Source organism: Rattus norvegicus, chromosome 13 (assembly GCF_021556685.1).
Source record: "Rattus norvegicus strain SHRSP/BbbUtx chromosome 13, alternate assembly SHRSP_T2T, whole genome shotgun sequence".
In the NCBI taxonomy this organism is placed as follows: domain Eukaryota; kingdom Metazoa; phylum Chordata; class Mammalia; order Rodentia; family Muridae; genus Rattus; species Rattus norvegicus.
In genome coordinates, this window is record NC_141546.1 from 76689615 (window position 1) to 76706602 (window position 16988).

Sequence of the window (16988 nt, forward strand, 5' to 3'; positions counted from 1 at the left end):
ACACTCAAACAGACACATGTTCACATACATGCACACACAAAAAATGAAAAGCTTTCTACATACAAAATAGCAAAAGGATGAGGGAAAGAGAAGAGGGGAGAAAACAAAACACAGCAAAAGAAAATGCTTGAGTCTTAGAATCATAATTTCTACAGAAAAAAAGAAAGAAAGAAAATTCAAGAGGAAAAAATTGGCAGATGACTCTTAGAAATCATGACAGTAAAATTGGGACCATTAGCTCATTCCTCAGAGAGACAGTTAAAAACTATGTATGAAACCTCAAAATGGAAACTGTTTTATGACTATATTAAACCTGAACAGGTTTCGGTCCTTTTTAAAACTACTGTTAAGTGTACATCTACCCTGCAACTTGGAAGCTCCACTTTTAGATATTTGCCCAAGAATGAAAGCCTATGTTCACAAGTACTTATACACAAGCATTCATAACAACCTTCCCATGATAACAAAATCCAGGAACAATCCAAGTGTCAAGAACATAGAATTGAGGAGAGATTGTTTTGATGTATTCATACACAAGAAGGAAAAGGAATGGATTTCAGGTGTGGAGATCAACATGAGACATGTGATCAACATGTGTGACCAACATGTTAGCAAGAGAAGACAAGCCCAGGCCAAAGTGACATACACTGTCCTAAGTCAGTCCAGGGTGACTTGCCTGAATAACTAGCTGGAGACCCGAGTGAGGGAACTTTATGAGAGTGATGGGAAAACTCACTTCTTGGGATCAAAGCTTTCTTCTAAACATGTAAAATCTTCCTCCTTTATTGTAGGTAAATTACAGAAGAAGAGACAGACAGATAGACAAAGAAGAAATAATACTAGAAATAGGCTTTGTTGGCCAACAGAGAAAGACCAGAAGGGCATGAACAAATTGATAGCAAACATTATTGATATGGGCATGGTATGATAGAATAAGGACATGGGGGAATAAGGAAGACTCTTTTTAGTACACTAGAAGGCCTTTCTTAGAAGATGGGCTGAGAACAAAAGGTGAGAGAAACAAGCACACAAGTGAGGAGCTGCACTCCAAGAAACAGGAGCGACATATGCAGTCATAGGGTGGTTCCCTTGGGGCTGTGAGTGTCAGGAAAGCTGACGTGTGATAAGGTTGGGGAGGCAGGCAAGATGGGAGGACACAGAGCAACCTGGCCAATGGGGTCCAGAGGATGCTCTGGAATAAATAAAACCTTGGAAAAAAGGAACATAATACATCGGAGCAGTAAGATTTCATTGGTGTCTTAAGGAGAGCATCTGGATGCTGGAGAAAAATAGACTGTAGGGGCCCAAGTATTTTGTGACATGGTTTCTCTCTTAATATATATTAACCTATATAAGATTGGACTTAATTTTTCAACAGTGTATATCAATTTTACTCTACCATGTCAATCTTACAGTCTTGAGTGGCGAAGCAAGGGTACTTCTCTACTCATTGAAATGGGTGGGGCTTTCACTGGCCATTTAATTTTATTCCTTAACTGGAGGAGAGGATAACTGAGAGACTTGGATAGTAACAAAATACAGCCTTTACTGTTGAAATTTAAAATACTTCTAAAGGGGCTTTCAAAAGAGTAGGGGTAAAAAAGGAATCATTTTCACACCCTGGCCCACAGCTCCATGCTCCCAAACCGTAAGAGAGAGAGCTGATCGCCCAGACGTGTGGGCAATCCTGAGACTGCAGGGCAGGAGAGACTGCCACTTCTGCCCACCTTTGCCCACATGCCTGGTCCAAGAAGAAACTGGATAGGGCCTCTGGGCACAGGAAGAAAGGGGCAGTCAAGCTACAGGAGCTCTGTAGTCCAGATTGTGCCCGCATCTGAATGGACCCCGTCAAACAGCTCCCTGCACCCAAATTCCATGGGAGGGAGAGCTAGACCTTCAGAAGGGCAGACATACCTGGGAAACCAGAGGAAATTACACTCTGCCCACATTTCTGACTCTAGAGGAAAATGCCTAGCACGATCTGGGCCCCCTGCGCACAGGGACCTAGGAGAAGTAGGGGCAGGCCCTTCTGATTCCCGCCCACAAGGACAGCTGAAATCCAGTGGACAGGAAAGACTTCAAGCCTGAAAACAGAACACTCTGTTCCCATAACTGGCTGAAAGAAAACAGGAAAAAGGTCTACAGCACTCCTGACACACAGTCCTATAGGACGGTCAAGCCACTGTCAGAAATAGCAAAACAAGGTAACACCAGAGACAACCTGATGGTGAGAGGCAAGCCCAGGAAACCAAGCAACAGAAACCAAAACTACATGGCATCATCAGAGCCCAATTCTCCTACCAAAGCAAACACTGAATATCCAAACACACCAGAAAAGCAAGATCTAGATTTTAAATCACATTTGATCATGATGATGGAGGACTTTAAGAAAGACATACAGAACTCCCTTAGAGAAATGCAGGAAAACACAAGTAAACAAGTAGAAGCCCTTAGAGAGGAAACACAAAAATCCCTGAAAGAATTACAGGAAAACATAATCAAACAGGTAAAAGAATTGAAAATGGAAATAGAAGCAATAAAGAAGACGCGCGGATCCCGGCCCACAGCAGCTCTCTGCTCCCAGACCCCATGAGAGAGAGACCCAACCGCCTGGTCAGGTGGGCACTCCTGAGGCTGCAGATCGGAAGAGACCACCAACACTGCTCACCCCTGCCCACATCCCTGGCCCAAGAGGAAACTGTATAAGGCCTCTGGGTTCCCGTGGGGGAGGGCCCAGGAGCGGCAGGACCCCTGCCTGAGACACCGCCTGAACCTGAAGGAAACAGACCAGATAAACAGTTCTCTGCACCCAAATCCCGTGGGAAGGAGAGCTGAACCTTCAGAGAGGCAGACAAGCCTGGGAAACCAGAAGAGACTGCTCCCTGCACACACATCTCAGACGCCAGAGGAAAAAGCCAAAGACCATCTGGAACCCTGGTGCACTGAAGCTCCCGGAAACGGCGGCACAGGTCTTCCTGGTTGCTGCCGCTGCAGAGAGCCCGTGGGCAGCACCCCACGAGCGAACTTGAGCCTCGGGACCACAGGTAAGACCAAATTTTCTGCTGCAAGAAAGCTGCCTGGTGAACTCAAGACACAGGTCCACAGGAACAGCTGAAGACCTGTAGAGGGGAAAAACTACACGCCCGAAAGCAGAACACTCTGTCCCCATAACTGACTGAAAGAGAGGAAAACAGGTCTACAGCACTCCTGACACACAGGCTTATAGGACAGTCTAGCCACTGTCAGAAATAGCAGAACAAAGTAACACTAGAGATAATCTGATGGCAAGAGGCAAACGCAGGAACCCAAGCAACAGAAACCAAGACTACATGGCACCATCGGAGCCCAATTCTCCCATCAAAACAAACATGGAATATCCAAACACACCAGAAAAGCAAGATCTAGTTTCAAAATCATTTTTGATCATGATGCTGGAGGACTTCAAGAAAGACGTGAAGAACTCCCTTAGAGAACAAGTAGAAGCCTACAGAGAGGAATCGCAAAAATTCCTGAAAGAATTCCAGGAAAACATAAATAAACAAGTAGAAGCCCATAGAGAGAGGACACAACAATCCCTGAAAGAATTCCAGGAAAACATAAATAAACAAGTAGAAGCCCATAGAGAGAGGACACAACAATCCCTGAAAGAATTCCAGGAAAACATAAATAAACAAGTAGAAGCACATAGAGAGGAGACACAAAAATCCCTGAAAGAATTCCAGGAAAACATAAATAAACAAGTAGAAGCCCATAAAGAGGAGACACAAAAATCCCTGAAAGAATTCCAGGAAAACACAATCAAACAGTTGAAGGAATTAAAAATGGAAATAGAAGCAATCAAGAAAGAACACATGGAAACAACCCTGGATATAGAAAACCAAAAGAAGAGACAAGGAGCTGTAGATACAAGCTTCACCAACAGAATACAAGAGATGGAAGAGAGAATCTCAGGAGCAGAAGATTCCATAGAAATCATTGACTCAACTGTCAAAGATAATGTAAAGCGGAAAAAGCTACTAGTCCAAAACATACAGGAAATCCAGGACTCAATGAGAAGATCAAACCTAAGGATAATAGGTATAGAAGAGAGTGAAGACTCCCAGCTCAAAGGACCAGTAAATATCTTCAACAAAATCATAGAAGAAAACTTCCCTAACCTAAAAAAAGAGATACCCATAGGCATACAAGAAGCCTACAGAACTCCAAATAGATTGGACCAGAAAAGAAACACCTCCCGTCACATAATTGTCAAAACACCAAACACACAAAATAAAGAAAGAATATTAAAAGCAGTAAGGGAAAAAGGTCAAGTAACATATAAAGGCAGACCTATCAGAATCACACCAGACTTCTTGCCAGAAACTATGAAGGCCAGAAGATCCTGGACTGATGTCATACAGACCCTAAGAGAACACAAATGCCAGCCCAGGTTACTGTATCCAGCAAAACTCTCAATTAACATTGATGGAGAAACCAAGATATTCCATGACAAAACCAAATTTACACAATATCTTTCTACAAATCCAGCACTACAAAGGATAATAAATGGTAAAGCCCAACATAAGGAGGCAAGCTATACCCTAGAAGAAGCAAGAAACTAATCGTCTTGGCAACAAAACAAAGAGAATGAAAGCACACAAACATAACCTCACATCCAAATATGAATATAACGGGAAGCAATAATCACTATTCCTTAATATCTCTCAATATCAATGGCCTCAACTCCCCAATAAAAAGACATAGATTAACAAACTGGATACGCAACGAGGACCCTGCATTCTGCTGCCTACAGGAAACACACCTCAGAGACAAAGACAGACACTACCTCAGAGGGAAAGGCTGGAAAACAACTTTCCAAGCAAATGGTCAGAAGAAGCAAGCTGGAGTAGCCATTCTAATATCAAATAAAATCAATTTCCAACTAAAAGTCATCAAAAAAGATAAGGAAGGACACTTCATATTCATCAAAGGAAAAATCCACCAAGATGAACTCTCAATCCTAAATATCTATGCCCCAAATACAAGGGCACCTACATACGTAAAAGAAACCTTACTAAAGCTCAAAACACACATTGCACCTCACACAATAATAGTGGGAGATTTCAACACCCCACTCTCATCAATGGACAGATCATGGAAACAGAAATTAAACAGTGATGTCAACAGACTAAGAGAAGTCATGAGCCAAATGGACTTAACGGATATTTATAGAACATTCTATACTAAAGCAAAAGGATATACCTTCTTCTCAGCTCCTCATGGTACTTTCTCCAAAATTGACCATATAATTGGTCAAAAAACGGGCCTCAACAGGTACAGAAAGATAGAAATAATCCCATGCGTGCTATCGGACCACCACGGCCTAAAACTGGTCTTCAATAACAATAAGGGAAGAATGCCCACATATACGTGGAAATTGAACAATGCTCTACTCAATGATAACCTGGTCAAGGAAGAAATAAAGAAAGAAATTAAAAACTTTTTAGAATTTAATGAAAATGAAGGTACAACATACCCAAACTTATGGGACACAATGAAAGCTGTGCTAAGAGGAAAACTCATAGCGCTGAGTGCCTGCAGAAAGAAACAGGAGAGAGCATATGTCAGCAGCTTGACAGCACACCTAAAAGCTCTAGAACAAAAAGAAGCCAATACACCCAGGAGGAGTAGAAGGCAGGAAATAATCAAACTCAGAGCTGAAATCAACCAAGTAGAAACAAAAAGGACCATAGAAAGAATCAACAGAACCAAAAGTTGGTTCTTTGAGAAAATCAACAAGATAGATAAACCCTTAGGCAGACTAACGAGAGGACACAGAGAATGCGTCCAAATTAACAAAATCAGAAATGAAAAGGGAGACATAACTACAGATTCAGAGGAAATTCAAAAAATCATCAGATCTTACTATAAAAACCTATATTCAACAAAACTTGAAAATCTTCAGGAAATGGACAATTCCCTAGACAGATACCAGGTATCGAAGTTAAATCAGGAACAGATAAACCAGTTAAACAACCCCATAACTCCTAAGGAAATAGAAGCAGTCATTAAAGGTCTCCCAACCAAAAAGAGCCCAGGTCCAGACGGGTTTAGTGCAGAATTCTATCAAACCTTCATAGAAGACCTCATACCAATATTATGCAAACTATTCCACAAAATTGAAACAGATGGAGCACTACCGAATTCCTTCTACGAAGCCACAATTACTCTTATACCTAAACCACACAAAGACACAACAAAGAAAGAGAACTTCAGACCAATTTCCCTTATGAATATCGACGCAAAAATACTCAATAAAATTCTGGCAAACCAAATTCAAGAGCACATCAAAACAATCATCCACCATGATCAAGTAGGCTTCATCCCAGGCATGCAGGGATGGTTTAATATACGGAAAACCATCAACGTGATCCATTATATAAACAAACTGAAAGAACAGAACCACATGATCATTTCATTAGATGCTGAGAAAGCATTTGACACAATTCAACACCCCTTCATGATAAAAGTCCTGAAAAGAATAGGAATTCAAGGCCCATACCTAAACATAGTAAAAGCCATATACAACAAACCAGTTGCTAACATTAAACTAAATGGAGAGAAACTTGAAGCAATCCCACTAAAATCAGGGACTAGACAAGGCTGCCCACTCTCTCCCTACTTATTCAATATAGTTCTTGAAGTTCTAGCCAGAGCAATCAGACAACAAAAGGAGATCAAGGGGATACAGATCGGAAAAGAAGAGGTCAAAATATCACTATTTGCAGATGATATGATAGTATATTTAAGTGATCCCAAAAGTTCCACCAGAGAACTACTAAAGCTGATAAACAACTTCAGCAAAGTGGCTGGGTATAAAATTAACTCAAATAAATCAGTTGCCTTCCTCTATACAAAAGAGAAACAAGCCGAGAAAGAAATTAGGGAAACGACACCCTTCATAATAGACCCAAATAATATAAAGTACCTCGGTGTGACTTTAACCAAGCAAGTAAAAGATCTGTACAATAAGAACTTCAAGACACTGAGGAAAGAAATTGAAGAAGACCTCAGAAGATGGAAAGATCTCCCATGCTCATGGATTGGCAGGATTAATATAGTAAAAATGGCCATTTTACCAAAAGCAATCTACAGATTCAATGCAATCCCCATCAAAATACCAATCCAATTCTTCAAAGAGTTAGACAGAACAATTTGCAAATTCATCTGGAATAACAAAAAACCCTGGATAGCTAAAGCTATCCTCAACAATAAAAGGACTTCAGGGGGAATCACTATCCCTGAACTCAAGCAGTATTACAGAGCAATAGTGATAAAAACTGCATGGTATTGGTACAGAGACAGACAGATAGACCAATGGAATAGAATTGAAGACCCAGAAATGAACCCACACACCTATGGTCACTTGATTTTTGACAAAGGAGCCAAAACCATCCAATGGAAAAAAGATAGCATTTTCAGCAAATGGTGCTGGTTCAACTGGAGGGCAACATGTAGAAGAATGCAGATCGATCCATCCTTATCACCCAGTACAAAGCTTAAGTCCAAGTGGATCAAGGACCTCCACATCAAACCAGACACACTCAAACTAATAGAAGGAAAACTAGGGAAGCATCTGGAACACATGGGCACTGGAAAAAATTTCCTGAACAAAACACCAATGGCTTATGCTCTAAGATCAAGAATCGACAAATGGGATCTCATAAAACTGCAAAGCTTCTGTAAGGCAAAGGACACTGTGGTTAGGACAAAACGGCAACCAACAGATTGGGAAAAGATCTTTACCAATCCTACAACAGATAGAGGCCTTATATCCAAAATATACAAAGAACTCAAGAAGTTAGACCACAGGGAAACAAATAACCCTATTAAAAAATGGGGTTCAGAGCTAAACAAAGAATTCACAGCTGAGGAATGCCGAATGGCTGAGAAACACCTAAAGAAATGTTCAACATCTTTAGTCATAAGGGAAATGCAAATCAAAACAACCCTGAGATTTCACCTCACACCAGTGAGAATGGCTAAGATCAAAAACTCAGGTGACAGCAGATGCTGGCGAGGATGTGGAGAAAGAGGAACACTCCTCCATTGTTGGTGGGATTGCAGACTGGTAAAACCATTCTGGAAATCAGTCTGGAGGTTCCTCAGAAAATTGGACATTGAACTGCCTGAGGATCCAGCTATACCTCTCTTGGGCATATACCCAAAAGATGCCTCAACATATAAAAGAGACACGTGCTCCACTATGTTCATTGCAGCCTTATTTATAATAGCCAGAAAATGGAAAGAACCCAGATGCCCTTCAACAGAGGAATGGATACAGAAAATGTGGTACATCTACACAATGGAATGTTACTCAGCTATCAAAAACAACGACTTTATGAAATTCGTAGGCAAATGGTTGGAACTGGAAAATATCATCCTGAGTGAGCTAACCCAATCACAGAAAGACATACATGGTATGCACTCATTGATAAGTGGCTATTAGCCCAAATGCTTGAATTACCCTAGATCCCTAGAACAAACGAAACTCAAGACGGATGATCAAATGTGAATGCTTCACTCCTTCTTTAAATGAGGAAAAAGAATACCCTTGGCAGGGAAGGGAGAGGCAAAGATTAAAACAGAGACTGAAGGAACACCCATTCAGAGCCTGCCCCACATGTGGCCCATACATATAGAGCCACCCAATTAGACAAGATGGATGAAGCAAAGAAGTGCAGGCCGACAGGAGCCGGATGTAGATCTCTCCTGAGAGACACAGCCAGAGTATGGCAAATACATAGGCTAATGCCAGCAGCAAACCACTGAACTGAGAACGGGACCCCTGTTGAAGGAATCAGAGAAAGGACTGGAAGAGCTTGAAGGGGCTTGAGACCCCATAAGAACAACAATGCCAAGCAACCAGAGCTTCCAGGACTAAGCCACTACCCAAAGACTATACATGGACTGACCCTGGGCTCCAACCTCATAGGAAGCAATGAATAGCCTAGTAAGAGCACCAGTGGAAGGGAAGCCCTTGGTCCTGCCAAGACTTAACCCCCAGTGAACATGATTGTTGCGGGGAGGGCGGTAATGGGAGGAGGATGGGGAGGGGAACACCATATAGAAGGGGACGGGGAGGGGTTAGGGGGATGTTGGCCTGGAAACCGGGAAAAGGAATAATATTTGAAATGTAAATAAGAAATACCCAATTTAATAAAGATGGGTGGGGGAAGGAATCATTCTCATGGCCTGGCCCCTGCACTGGTTCACCCAGAATCAGGGGAAGGGGGAGGAGAGGCTGGATGGACAGGAGGACAAGGTACAGACCCACAGCCAGAACACCTGCAGAGGCGTTTCACAACTATCTTAAGCAGAAAACAGTAAGGTAAGCAAAGAAAGAAAAGCCCTTTCTCAGCTGCCCTCCCCCACACCTCACAAAGGGGAGGCAGCCCAGTTTATAGGGCTCACCTGGAAAACACCCATCATGATCTAAGCTGAAGGGGGCCCAGACAGAGATCTACCCTGTGCTCCAAAGACAGCAAACCTCACGTTGGTCTGACTGTGCCCTCATAGGAACAATGGATGAATCCCACCCCCATGGGGTTGCCTGATTAAACAAAAAGTAAAAGTTGACAAATAAGGGGAAACAATGACTGGGCTCAGAAGTCTTCTATCTGCAGTGGAAATCAGTGCTCAGCAGACCTGAGGTGGGGAAGCCCCACACAAGGGGAGAGATCAAAAGAAAAGTCTCCAGCTGTTCAGCATGCTCTGGCCTGTCAGCTGAAGCAGGTATCCTCTCACTTAGAAACCATAGCTGAGCAAGGGAATGCCCACCTCCCACTCAGGGGGAAGGGTTTTACTTGTTAAGAAACAGAGGATTCCCACCAGTCCTTACAGCACTTACTTGTTTAAGAACAATGATGAAAATGAAGAAACAGCATTGAGGTCGAATGGAGCAGAGAAAGAACCAGGTAGTGCAGAGACTGAATAGAGCCACGGTGGAGCCGAGTCCCACACCTCTGCTAAGAAATTGCTCTTCTCCAAATTCGCTAAGCCAGGGCCTTGTTCATTTCGTTTTGTTCTTGCCCAGACATTCTCAATCCAGTTGAATGAGGGTCCAATATCAGCCACTGACTTTACCTCTAAAGTTGTCGTCTTCTCTCTGTGCCTCCTCTTGTCTCACATATGCATAGATACCTTTTAGTTTAAATATTTCATCAAAGGGGACAATCTGAAGCTTTGTTATTGATTCCCACAGAATAGAGAAAATAGAAAAAGAAAATTTGTCTCTTAAGCCACAAGACTCAGATACAGCATTTAAATAGAGACCTAGAATAGATTAAGGCAGAAATAAACGCTGGACACCCATTGTGCACGATCAACAGTAATCATCACACTGTTTCAAAATGGAAGATACAAATTTTATTTTTGTTTGTTTGCTTGCTTTTCTGAGACACAACAGAATGTCCTGTTCCTCACTGTCCAGTCTCGTCCATTTCATGTTATTTCCCTCCATGGAAGTCACACTGTCTTCTAATTCTAGGACACAAAAGACAGGCAGGCACTTCAGCACAGGGCCTTTCATTGGTCCTAGAATTCAGCTTTACCCAGAAGGGAACTAGAACAACAACACAACAGAAAGGCACACAGATTCTTCACATGTGGCTGTAGGTGTGTCACTTGGCATGATTAAGCAACATGGTTGAGCTGGACATGGTGGCACTCTCCTGTAACCCAAATTTTATAAAGGCCAAGACAGGTAAAACATGACTTAGAGGCTAGCCTGGGCAGATTAAAAAATCGTGCCTTAAAAAAGTAAATCGGCCTGTCATGGACCTCAGTGGTAGAGCATTGGACCAGCATGTGGGAGGCCTAGGGTTTGATCCTCAGTACCTCAAAATTAACCACCAACCAACCAATCAACCAATCACACATGTCCTCTTAGGGAAAATTATTTTGTTCATATTCTCTATTAAATATATTGAATTCCTAATAGTCACCACATACAGAGCCCAAGTCAATGGTCTGGATTATTTCCTCCTTGAAAAGTAGAAACAGCCACCAACCATGTGAAAGTATTTCAGGACTCTAGGGAACAGCCTTTGTTTATGGAGCACATGGTTTGAAATTTAATTAGATATTCTACATTGAGGGGACAGAGTCTAGGATTTTGTTTTGTCTTGTAGTCTTTCTCTTTCGGTTCCAGACTGGACGAAAAGTGCAATATAATAGATGACTGGGTGGGGAAAGAAATCTATCAACATAAATAGAACATAAATAAAACACATTCTTTAAAAAATGTCTTTGGCTGGGGTTGGGGATTTAGCTCAGTGGTAGAGTGCTTGCCTAGCAAGCGCAAGGCTCTGGGTTCGGTCCCCAGCTCCGAAAAAAGGAAAAAAAAATGTCTTTGGACACAGTAGGGCAGCTGCACATATGAACTCACAGTAATTGTGACAGCATGGACAAGACCTGTGCAAGCCCAGGCTAGACCAAATCACATCCTAAAGCAAGGAGATGGACATAAAGTGTCTCACCCTCTAGCTATGGGGTTATTGACAAGTTTTAGCTGCTGAGAGAGAGAATATTAACTAGGATGTAGCATGTGACAGCTCAACCATGCTCCAGTGGACGGCTACGCATCCAAGAATATTTGGACAGAACAAATTGGCTGTGGTAGGGGGTGGAGACATAAAGTTGGGTGAGTATGGAGCAGGGTGTGGACCTGGGAAAAATTGGGGGAGGAATAGTGAATGCAATCAAAAAACTGTACAAAATTCTCAAGAGAATTAATAAATATATGCAATTTTTTAATTGACAAAATTCACATTAAGTTACTGTGTAGAATTTGGTGTCTTTTTTTTTTTTATTAACTTGAGTATTTCTTATTTACATTTCGAATGTTATTCCCTTTCCCGGTTTCCGGGCAAACATCCCCCTAACCTCACCCCTCCCCTTCTTTATGGGTGTTCCCCTCCCCACCCTCCCCCCATTGCCGCCCTCCCCCCAACAATCACGTTCACTGGGGGTTCAGTCTTAGCAGGACCAAGGGCTTCCCCTTCCACTGGTGATCTTACTAGGATAGAATTTGGTGTCTTAAACACACATTCACTACAGAATGGCCAAATCAACCATGTTTTCTACCCAACACCTAATAAGAGGTGATGGCTTGTCTATTTGACTTCTCCAACAATCTTTGGTGCCTTCCTACTTTTGCATAATCTCTCCTAACTATTGTAAAATGACAGCAGGACACGTTGACATGAATCATCCCTCATCCCACCCCTGTTTACCACATTGGTCTAAGACTTCTCAACTCATCACCTTTGGTCATTATGAAAATTGTTTACACCCCTACCAAAGCCCACCCTTAAACAGGACCACAGCCCAGAAGCATCACATCTCAAGGGGGTCTCACATGAAAGCTGTCACAGACTCCTTTTATTAAAGGAGAGTTTATCTTCCATTATAAAGAGAGCTCTGAAAGGCAGACTGAGATGGGAGCTCGAGACCTTCGGGATGATTTTGATAAGTGACCGTCCCTTGTTTGGGGTGAACAGTGCCTGTTAGCCTGTAGTGATGTCTTGGATGAGAACCTACAGTATACTTGGAAGGGTCACTAAGTTGAGTGCTAGGAGTACCGTGGCGACATGGGGAAGTGGCTCACCATGACCATATTTTTCTGCTTTGGATACACACACGCATATACGCCCTTGACCTATGAATAGCGTGAGTGATTCTGAGGTGGGAAATCCACCAAGTTCCTCTCGTTTCCTCTCCTTATGCAAAGTTCAAAGACTACAGAAATTGAAAGAGGGTGCATGCATCTTAATGTGTGGAAGCATTTATGCATTTGACTCACCTACAAAATATTTCTTTCTGCTAGATCCAGGTTAAACCAGGAAGACAGGGCTAATGTCTGAGGAACAATCTCTTAAAATTACAGTAGTCTGCCAACCCTTTGGCCCATCTATCTGAACAGTACTACATTCCATCACTTTTCTGCACATGACGGGCGTGTTTTCCATGTAAGAACAATATAGGGTCAAAGGGATGAGGGTATCTAGTGTTAAAACAATTCTTGTTTTTATTTTCCTTATTGACCCAATATTAAAGGTTCTTTGAGTTAAAAAGTCACATTATTGACCAAAATGAGATTTCAAAATGTTTTCTAAGCTTCTCTGTCTATAAAATACTTGATCATCTCTGAAGACAGAAGGGCCCGTCTATTTGTTCTTTCATGATCCAAGAGCATTACAGTTCTTGGGTCTTTGTTAAAATATCTCTGCCAAGTCCATCATTTCCCTCCCTCTTTCTAGGGAATCTTCAACCACACCCCCAATCCAGAAAGAAAGTACCACCTTATACCACAGGGAATCCCACTCAGAGCTGATTGAGATGATGTGTCACTTAGCAAGGCCAGTGTTGCCTTGATTCTAAATAGGATGTGGTTTGCCCAAGGTCACAGTGCTAATCAGAGCTTACCCTTGATGGTCCCCGTATCAGCGCCTATCTTTAAACTGTTTAGTGAATAGATTCACTTCCTATTATAGTAACCCACTACAAAGAGCAAATAATCCAAGAATACAGATACAGAGGAAGCAACTATTTAATCCAGTTGAAATCCTGGGTGTATAAAAGACAATAGTAGTTGGCCATCAATTCCAAATAAATCTGAGGAAGGGCAAGGTTCTAAAAGAGTTGAAGGGACTGTATTATGTTGTCTCTTAGATTTTCGTATTCAAAATTGGATCCTCAACAAACAGGATCAATTTCACCTGGGTAATTACTATAAATGCAGAGTCTTAGGCCCCATCAATGGCCTTCTGAGTCTCAAGATGCTTTCCAGTGACATCCCCAGGCGAAATGTCTGAGGTTCATTGCCTTGGAACACCTTACTGAATGAAAGCTCACTGCGATCACATACATTTTAGACAAGGAATATTGGATGAGCGAAAAAACAATAAAAAAGCCCTTTAGGCTTCCTTTTTACTAAAGACTCAGGATGTGATATAATGAGTGATAATAGGAAATGCGATTTGAAAAATTCTAGGTTAATAGTTCAAATCACTTAAAAATTCAGAAGTACAACTCTGGCCTGAAAGAAATACATAGTCCCTTGCTAAATACCTTGTAAAAGTAAACACATTCAAAGGGCAGCATTGAAAATTAGCTAGATGTGTGTCCTATATTGGGTGCCTACTGCTGCGATGAGATACCAGGGCCAACAACAGCATGAAGAGGAAAGGGTTCATGTGGCTTCCACGTCCACGCTGTAATCAATAGTAGGGAAAGTCAGGACAGGAGCTCAAGCAAGGCAAACCTGGAGGCAGGTGCTGATGCAGACGCCATAGAGAGCTCATGCTTACTGGCTTACTCCTCATGGCTTACTCTGCCTCACTTTTATAGCACCAAGGTCCACCAACCCAGGGACAGCACCACCCACAATGGGCTAGACCCTGCCCTGTCAATCAACAATTAAGATAATGCCCTATAGCTGGATCTTTATGGAGGCATTTTCTCAATCAAGGTACCCTCTAAGAGGACTCTAGCTTGTGTCAAGTTGACATAAAACTAGCATGCGCAGTTTCTAACATCAGACCTTCTGGCTTCTAAACTTGTCATTATTGTGCTAGCTGTGTTTCCTGGTCCAGTTTCCTTTCTTGTGTTTTGGTTTCCTCTTCTAGGCGGCAGGAAAAATAATAACAGAACTGACAGAATAAGATTTTTCTGAAGACTAAATAAGGCAATACTTAAGAAAAGGAAATAATGCCAAACAAACAGTAAACATTCAATGTCAACTGGAATAACATTTTAGTAGCAGGATACAAGTGACAGACAACACTTGAGTGAAATATGACAAACCTACCTAGATAAGCTGGCCAACACAGACCTTCAAAAAGAGAGGGCTTTACACAGATGCCTACAGAACAGGAGTCCCAGGACATTTGTAGGGTGAATGGGAACTGAAGCCAAGTGACGATCACGCAAGCCCACGAATTGGTGAATATTTCGCACATTCGCAATCAATGGGAAGCCACTGAATTCTTTTAGACAAGGAAACGGATTGAACAGAGATGTTTGTTGGGGCTCCCAGTGAAAAGGAGTCTGGAGAAAGTCCCTGAGATTTGTAAGGATGAATCCACCATCAAAATTATCATTTGAATAGTCTGACTTGAAGGGAGGCATGGATTGCCCTAGTGGAACAACGCTCTCTGTCTTCCTACCCTGCAGTCTGTGCCTAAGAACCTCCCCATTCAGCTCTGCTAAAAGTGGCAGCACAGGCCAGCTTCCTGCACTGGTGTCTGCGCTCCCATAGTTTGTCTGAGCTCACAGAACTCCTGCTATCCAACTCTGTCATGGACAGCCTCCGTGTACTTTGCTCCTCCTCCTCCTCAATTCTTTTGAGGCTGAACCTACTTTTGCCAGCTCTGTAGCCCAAGAACTATCAAAAGCGCAGCTCGTGGCATGTACTCAGTCCATGTTATCTCGACTGGCAGAGCCAACGTTTGTTCTTAGGACAACATTCTTAGAGTTTCTAACTCCATTTGCACATGGCAGTGAGTGCCCCTGAGGCTTACTTCTGATCTTCCTTCAAGAAATTCTTTCTTTCAGTAACAGTCCTCAGAAAAAGAAAGGGAGGGAGGAAAGGAGAGAGAAAGGAAGGATTTTACTAACCAAAGGTGTTGGGTGTTTACTTATCTAATAGCGTTTACAGTTAATTGTTTGTTTGTTTGTTTTACTGTAGCCCAAGCTTATTACCATAGAAACCACAGAAGATTCATATCCAGCACCAGTGTTATGGGGTTATTTTGTTATGAGTTCCCATGGCTCTTTGTAGTTCTTTTCACCTTACTCAGAGAGAGGAAACTGCCGCACAGGAAGAGCTGGTCACACAGTGAGTCAGTGATCTGACAGGCTTCCTGTGAGTGATGTGGGTACATTAGAGGCAGCCATACCCACCCCTGACGTCATCGGCACCTTTCCACACTTGGCCTCTGCAAAAGAAGCCTGCAAGGGTTCAAGCTTCACTTTGTCACCGTCTTGTCAGCTGATCCTGTGTTGTAGGTTAACTCAGGCAGCAACTTTCTGAGAAAAAGTGGAGACAAAAGTGTCACATGAAAATTTTTAATAAAAGCGAGCATCATTGGAAGTTATTGAACAAAAATTATAACGATGCATGCTTTAAAAACAAAACCTTCCCATACCACAAATACCACGAAATGCAGATTCGGAGCAGTGAGGAATTCCAAAGCTTCTTTCCCTGCTCAGTGACTGCATTCTAGACTTCTTTTCTCTCTTCATTTCCTGCCTATGTTGTCTATTCTTATCTCCCATTTCCCGACCTCAGACCTCAGAATCACTGCCTACTCTGAAGTGCTCATTCTCCATCTACACCCTCCTACTGAAATGACCCCCAGGTCTGTGTCCCCTAGTCACATGGCTTCTACTCCACCCTCAGGCAGCTGCCCTCTCTTCAGCCCCAGACATTCATCACCACACTTTCCTTCTCAGGATTCTGTCTGTCCTTTGCATGAAAGTGGCCTTACTGTCACAACTCTCCAGCTGCATACGCCAATCTCTCCTTTCATTGACTTTAGCCCATCATCTTGCCAGATCTGGTATAATCCAAGGTTCAGTCTTCAGCCTCCTGCTTTTTCCATCCCTTCCCCCCCCCCCACCATCTTCTCTCAAAGCTGCAAATAGCCAGGTAAACTGTGACTATGTGTTAATCATTTTACTCATTTACATTTCAAATGATATCCACCTTCCCAGTTACCCCTCCACAACCTCCCATCCTCTGTCCCCTCTTCCTCCCCCCTTTGACTCTATGAGGGTGCTTCTCTACCCATGCACCCACTCCTGCCTCACCCCTCTAGCATCCTGGTACACTGGGCCATCAAGCCTCCCTCCCCTTGCACTGATGTCAAATAAGGCCACCCTCTGCTACATATGTATCCGGAGCCTGGCTTCCTTCCTGTGTACTCTTTGCTTGGTGCTTTAGT

The 16988-nt window shown here is 42.6% G+C and overlaps 1 long non-coding RNA gene across 5 annotated transcripts in view; it reads right to left on the minus strand.

Moving 5' to 3' along the window:
* The window catches only part of LOC148001724 (uncharacterized), a 30420-nt gene that overhangs the window by 6581 nt on the left and 6851 nt on the right, over positions 1-16988 (minus strand). For 2 of the 5 annotated variants that reach the window (XR_015636092.1, XR_015636090.1), the window contains one exon: positions 15745-16071. This is a non-coding gene — a long non-coding RNA (uncharacterized LOC148001724). Of the gene's footprint in view, positions 1-13573; positions 16072-16988 lie in introns of those variants that run through there. The other 3 variants (XR_015636091.1, XR_015636094.1, XR_015636093.1) reach the window with 3 other exon arrangements.